The sequence below is a fragment of the Ceratotherium simum genome, chromosome 31 (assembly GCF_057802395.1).
Source record: "Ceratotherium simum simum isolate JZ-2026a chromosome 31, ASM5780239v1, whole genome shotgun sequence".
NCBI lineage: Eukaryota > Metazoa > Chordata > Mammalia > Perissodactyla > Rhinocerotidae > Ceratotherium > Ceratotherium simum.
In genome coordinates, this window is record NC_141930.1 from 31550684 (window position 1) to 31557768 (window position 7085).

The window sequence follows — 7085 nt, forward strand, 5'->3', positions numbered from 1 at the left end:
TGAGTCCATCTCCCACCTCAGATCACCTGAGGAATCCAGAAAATATTTCTTAACATTGACTTATATTTATTTCCATTCTGTTTTTCAGTAAAACCAGTCCCAGAACTATAATGCCATACTTACAGGCTATCATTTATTTTGCTAGAGATATTAGGGGTCACTTTTGGAGGATTAAGACTAAGAAAATTCAGGCTATTCGTATAGAAGGGGCTCATATACTTGTGACCAAGACATGCCTCTTGGTATTCCCTATTTTTGCACTCAACAAATGTTTGCTGAATAAATGAAAGAACAAATGAATGAATTATGTGAAGTAGAAAGTGCATGGTGCTATGGCAGCAGCAGACCTCTATTCTGAACCATTTACTAATTGAACAAGCTTAAGTTAGTCATGTCTTTCTCACCTTGAAAATGAAGATGATAACGACCTCTCAGGATGGTTATAAAGAGATGATGAGATGAAATGATTTGTAAATGATCAAGTTCCGCACGAAAATTAGTTATTACTAACCTGCTAAATGATGATCTGTGGATTAGGAACCAAGAAACTTTCCTGAATACCAAAATTAAGACTCCCTATTGTCTTTGTTTAATGATAAATTCAAAAGTCTGTCTAGGGCCAATTATTGCCTTTTGGAAGGAAACTATGCTTAAAACTAAAGTCTGTGTGACCTAAGGGGAAGAAGTAAGTTCAGAAACGAATCTCACAGTATTGAGCTATGTCTGGCAATATCTGACTAGATTCGTATGTCAGATATACTTGGTAAAGGTTAAATCAAAATCCAGACAGATTTTCTGGGCTGGAATTCAAAAGGTTTTTGTTAAGTTCAAGGTTTTCATTCTCAAACACAAAACATTTTCTTAATAATATCATCGTCCATGAAAAAGCAATCTTCTTTTTCTGAGAAAATTTTTCTTTGGAGAAATATTCTGTTCATTGTTAAAGGGCCGAGTCCACTAAATGATCTGAATGCTTATCTGCTGAGAGATTGTTTCTAAACTATTTTCCTTTAAGTGAGCTTTTATGTATTGTAGAGCCCTTAGATAAAGCTTAGTTTCGCCCAGAACAATTTTATAGTGAAGTAGATCACTGTACTAAAGACACAGCTGGCTTTGTCATTGCCAACACCACAACAGTTCTAGGCTTTTGCTGCTCAATTAAATTTCATTTTATCTTAAGCTCCATGAATATGAAGTCTCAAGTACACTTTACATATAGAAACAGTTGCCTATGAACCCACTTGTGAGAAACAAGCTTAGTGCTAATTAAGGTACAAGGTTAATACGGTATATGGATGTGAGAATGTAATTTTGTGACTAGTCCCTGGGAAATCATAAGTAGTTAACTAAAACCCTAAGATATTTAAATACATATTTATAGTCTCCAAAAAGGACTTCCTTGGTTTCCATGGCTCTCCCCGATCCTGGCTCTCTGACCTCTCCAGGCTGTGGTGGATTCAATTCAATTTGTAAGAAACAGAATGTTTCACATGGACTCTCTGAGAGAAAGTACATCCCTCATAGGATTCTTGTGCTGATTTTATTCTATTGTGCCCATTATTCAAGCCTGTTCTATTTTTCCACTGGAACACAGAGCAGTACTGTGCACCTATGGTTACTGAATCATCTTTCTTTGACCTTGATAGTCCTTGAAGCTATTATGAAACTTAAGCTCCTTTCACCTTAAAAATTCTGCAAAACACAGTGTTTGCTCACTGCCTCCTTTTTAAAGCACTGTGTCTATAATTTCAGACAGCCTGGTTTCTGCCCCACCACTCTGGTTCTGCACAGCATTTCCCAAGAGGAATGGCCTAAATGTTCGCCCGTTAACTCCCTTTTCACCAAAGAAGAGAGTTAAGGCCTTGAGTGGGGCTGTTTCTTCCACACACTGTCGATGTGTGTGATCAGTAGCTGGCGTCCATCTTCTTGCCTAGTTGGGGGATCCTTCCAGAAGGTCTGCCCACTTCTCAGTGGCTTGATAGTGCTGCTGTTTATCCCTTCCTTGGTTTCCAGTGCACTCCATGCTGCTGGAGCTCCCACCTCTCCAATCCCAAGTTTGCTCACTCTTGATGTGTTCTCTCCCTTGTCGCACCCTCTCTGTGAGCCTTCCTCTCTGTGTCCCCCCCGCCCCCAACCCGTGACCACAACATCTCTCTCAGCTCTTTTTGGATGGATCTCAAAACTCCACCTGGTGCTTTGACCTAGTCTCTACATTTTGGTTTCAAATCCCAATGTCTCTGTCTCAGTCTCCTCTTCTTCCCAAACCCTCTCGCCTTGGCAAACTTTCTATTTGTGTCACTGTGTTGCCAGACACAAACACAAGTTCTTTACCCACCACACAAGAGGGTCCAAATAAAACTGGAACACCAGGCTTATGGCAAGGAAAGAGTTTTTACTTCGGGTGACGTCAGCCGGGAGACGAGAGCTCTCAAATTTGTCCCATCTCCCCGAAAGATGGGAGGCAAGGGGTTTTAAAGGTTGCAAGGGAGAGCATGTGCTGGGGTTTTAGGGAAGGGATGGGGAGCTTATGGCTGGGCTGGTTGGCATCTTCGTGACCAGCCTGCGTTTGGCCTTGAAGACTGAATTTCTTTTCCTTGACTGTCTGGACTTTTCTGGTTAGTTTTCATCTTCAGCCTGTGTTTGGCCTTGTGAGGCTGAATCTTGATGTCTGGACCTTGATTTCCTGGGAAAGACAGTTCACTCATATCCTAAGGAGGGACAGAAGACCTGGTTAGTTGTAAACAACAGTTGATTATGCTGAATATTCACAGCTGCAGTTAGTGAATCTTATCTCAAAGTTTTTGCTCTCTTCTTCTAGCCCAGGGAAGATTTTTTCATCTTTTCATGCTCGGTTTCAACAGTTATCATAATTATCCCAGTCACTAAGGCTTCAGCTCTGTGGCAGCTCTGGCAGGGCTGTTGTTTCTCCACAGCCAGTCACCAAGACCTGTTAACCTGTCCTTTACTGTGTGACTTAAAACCTTCTCTTCGTTTCCACCTCTGTAGTTCACATTCTTATTTCCTGTTTCTCTTCTCACCTTAGGTCTCTGCCCATTCTACAGCCACTGCCAGGCTCGTCTTCCTCACCAGCTCATGGTAACAGCACAAATAGTCCTTCTGAGCATTTTCTAACTCTTTTGAGTGGTTCTTTATTGTGAGGTGTACATATCTTACTTCAGTTAATCCTAACGAAAACCCTGTGAGGTAGATGTTATTGTTCTGATTCCCATCTTACAGGTAGAAAGTTAAGGTTCATACAGGCCACGTTTACACAACCGTGCAGGTCAAAGCTGGATTCAGAACCATTACCTGCCTGTGGAGCACATGGGCTTGTCACTCACACAAGCGTGGCCTGGAATCGGGGATCCTAGCGTAGACTCCTGGGTGTGTACCTGCTGGACTTCAGCTTTCCCCCTGACCTCCCTATGCCTCTCTGTTTAGTGGGAGGGGCCCCTGACTTGCCCTCGCATATACGCTCTAGTTCCCTGTAACTAGGAGAACCCAGTTCTGAACCCACCCCCTTGTTTAGAACCCTGTTGACCTGCGTAATTCTTGTTACTTCCATCTTCCCTCCCCATGACACACCTAAGAACTGCCCCTGTACTGCCCAGTGGCCTAGACCTCAACGCTGCTACCTGCATGAGATGCCTGCTCTTCTGCCTCCTGGAGTCTTGTCTAGAAACCCTGATGGAGCTTTTGGTGTGTTGTAATTTGAACTTACACAATTCTCCTAAAGACCCTTTAACTCTCAAGGTCTGCTTTGCCGGTTATGATATTACCCTGACCAGTATTTAAGACTAGTCGATTACGACATTATCTTCCTCTCTAGTCTTATCCTAATTAAAATCCACACTGTCTAAGCGTGACTTCCTGAGCAGCCCAGGTCTGGTCCAGCCCAGAACTGCTTTCGTTTCCTCTCTCTTTTCTGTTTCCATGCTCTTCCAGGGGTCTCTCGGCACCTCCACAGCTCTCCACTCTCTTGTGTACAATTACAGCAGTGCGTTGTTTTTGCCAAGTGAATGCAAATTTCCCAAGGCAAAGGATGTGCTGCGTTAGATCAGAGGTTTTCAAGCTTGGCTGTGCATCACAGTCACCCGAGAACATTCAAAATACAGATGACAAGCCCGTGCTGAAGTCCTACTGAGCTCAGAACCAGCAACCAAGACTTCTTTGAATCCTAAATGCTTATGCATAATAAACAATAATTATTCATAATGATCCTAGTTTCTTTTTTTAATTCTTCAATGAACTCATGAGTTACATAGGACATGTAAACCTCCTGGCCCAACGCCTGACATATAACAGGTATTCAGTAAATGCTAATTATTTCCCCTACTCTTTATTTTAGTTATCACAAATTTTATAGCCTTCGTTTGTTTAAACAAATATTTTAATAGATCTATATTTCCTATATTTCTTCCTGTTCTGTGTTTTTATGGCTTCTTCAATCAAAGGCTCTCTGACTTACTCTAGACCTTCAATTATTCCTTTCAGACTCTTTCTTTGACATTTTAATATTAAACTCATTCGTTAGTCTGCATGTTTCTCAAACTTCTGTACAATTATATATTCTGTGCCCTACTCCTTTTTTTATTTTTAGCCTTGATCCTTGCTTTTTTCTTTTTTGCTATAATTTTCTTCCAGCAAGTAGTGAAGTAGACCTTGCAATCTCAGGGCCATTGATTTGATGTGTTTTTACAATATTTTAATTTATTTAAATTACCTTTGTTGAACATTATTGGAAGACCTTGGAACTTCTTAAAATTGTAGTTTTCTGTCTGATTGGAACAGCCCGTATAGGTGGTAAAGGTAGAAGAGGATTTTAGAGCTAAAAGAGATCTTGGATATTATTAGTTCATCTGCTTCATTTTACACATGAAGCAGCTGAGACACAGAGATAAAGTGAGTTACCAAAGGTTACTTTGCTAATTAGTGGCAGACTCACTTTTAGCAATTGGAGGCTGGGGGAGAGACCAGCTCATGTTTAACTGTGACATTTTAAAATTGTACAATTGTTTTGACATCTGCTCCCCATGCCTCCACATTTAGTCTCTTAAAACAACAGAAAAACATTAACCAATCAGAGATTTGGGGTTTAATAAGTTTACCCCTTCAGCTCCTATTTGCAGCACCCAATATTTCTTTGAAATACCAGACAGACCTGGCAGTGGCCAACCATGAATTTCCGATCTCCAGAGTTGGAAAAGTTCAGGTCTTCTGAGTATTCTATGTTGCAGTGTCATTTGTCTAGAACTGGTACTTCCCCAGGGTTGGGGAACTTTGTACCAGTGAGAAAAGCTTTTTCTCCTTCAAGGAGAAGAAAGAAAATCACTCCTTAAAACCCAGCAGATCTGTCTATGAGTCCTCTTCTCCCATCTCATCTCTTCAGGCTGATTTGTTTTTTTTTTCTCCCAGTCTAGCAAAAGGGATCAAAACCTAACCTGAGTTACAAGAAACAAGACAGTGGTGGCTGTGAAGAGAGTGACATGGAGCAACTGAAATACTCCTTCACCTCCACATCCAATGTGTGTGCTCCACAGAAAAACAACAAAAATAACAAATCTATAAAATATAACAGCTAGAATTACAAAATCCATTCATCCAAGGGTGGTGGAGGGCAGGAAGGGGAGGTGGGGAGTAAATGGCACAGAGATGAAGAGTATCAAATCAGTCCTGGCCCAGGACTGGCAAATGCTCAAGAAGAGCTGCAGCAGAACCTCTGGTCCTTTCCAGCTCATGGGTGTGAAAAATCCACATACTAGTGTCAGGAAGATTCTGGCCTCGGGACACCTCAGAGAAGGGAAGAGGGCAGAGGGCCCTTGGCAGAATGGGTCCTGCCTCCCAGATGGGGAAGTTGAGCGGGGAAAAGAGCTGTCACGCTTCCTTCCAATCTCACACATCCCCTCTGCGGCAGCCTTCAGTTAACAGGAGATGGTGCCATGAAGGGAACTCCTCTGAGGTTGTTGAGTGGCTCAGGGCAGACAGCAGGTAGACAGTCTTGTAGAAGAGTCTGTTGCTTGAGAAGACTACCAAGAAGAGGTGCAGCTGGCTCTTTGCCATTCATTAAGCTGATAATGAATAAAGGAAAGAGGGTAGAGAAGAGGCAGCCACTGATAATGTATGAGGAATGCATTGTTGTGAGGAAAGCCAAGGGCAAACCATATCCAAGCTAATAAGGTCTATTCTTTCCTATGTTTGACAATGGTTGGTGTGTTTCGATTCCTTTACTGAACCAGTGATATTTGAAGTAGTATGGTGAGTAGAGAGGGATATATGCAGTATGACCAACAAGATGGATGGGAAAGAAACTTACAAACATCCCCTGGAGGAAGAAAAGAGCCTTCAGCAAACCGTTGAAGAGCATGTGAACAATTGTTTTGCTGAAACTAGGAAATGGGTGAGGCTTCCTCCCTGATACCTCAAATGCCAGATCAGCTATATCTTGAAACCAAAAAGCATTGACAACTTTGCCAAACACAAACCATGGAGCAACCAATGAGTACTGGACATAATGCAAGAAAGAATTCCAGCCATGACCAAACATCTCCATGTAGTGATGGATCACCAATAACTTGTGCTGTTACTGACTGAAACACAGGAATAAACACTCAATGAAACAAGAAGAGACCTAATCAGAATACTCTACCACTCCAAGCGCAGCACTGGAAACTTCCAGAAACAATACACGGCTCATTCTCTTGCTTCAGCTCCATACCCCACTCTCTCCACCACACCAGGACACTACTTCTTCTTCTTCAATGCTGCTTCTCTCTTTTTTCCTGGATTCAGGCATCTAGCTTTGAGATGGTAAAAATACTCCAGAAGGAGTCTTTCATTTCCATGGCAAGGTCCTGGAGTTAGGTTTTGACACTGTCAGCCCCCTCTTCACCACCCAAACCATCAACTACACAGAGGAAAGGGAAGGGCCTCCAAATCTCTCATAATGAAGGACCTGGAAGCCCCAGACTGGCCCATCACCCACTACAGGCCACTCACCTTCTCCTTACCTGGTTGCCCCGAATGTCTGGGTGTTCCCAGGGCCACATTCTGTTTCCATGATGCAGTGTTCTGGGTTGGTCATTGGA

At 42.4% G+C, this 7085-nt stretch overlaps 1 pseudogene; it reads right to left on the minus strand.

Moving 5' to 3' along the window:
• Positions 1–5892: 5892 nt before the first annotated feature.
• Positions 5893–6872, minus strand: LOC101403425 (etoposide-induced protein 2.4 homolog pseudogene; annotated as a pseudogene).
• Between the last annotated feature and the right edge of the window lie 213 nt (positions 6873–7085).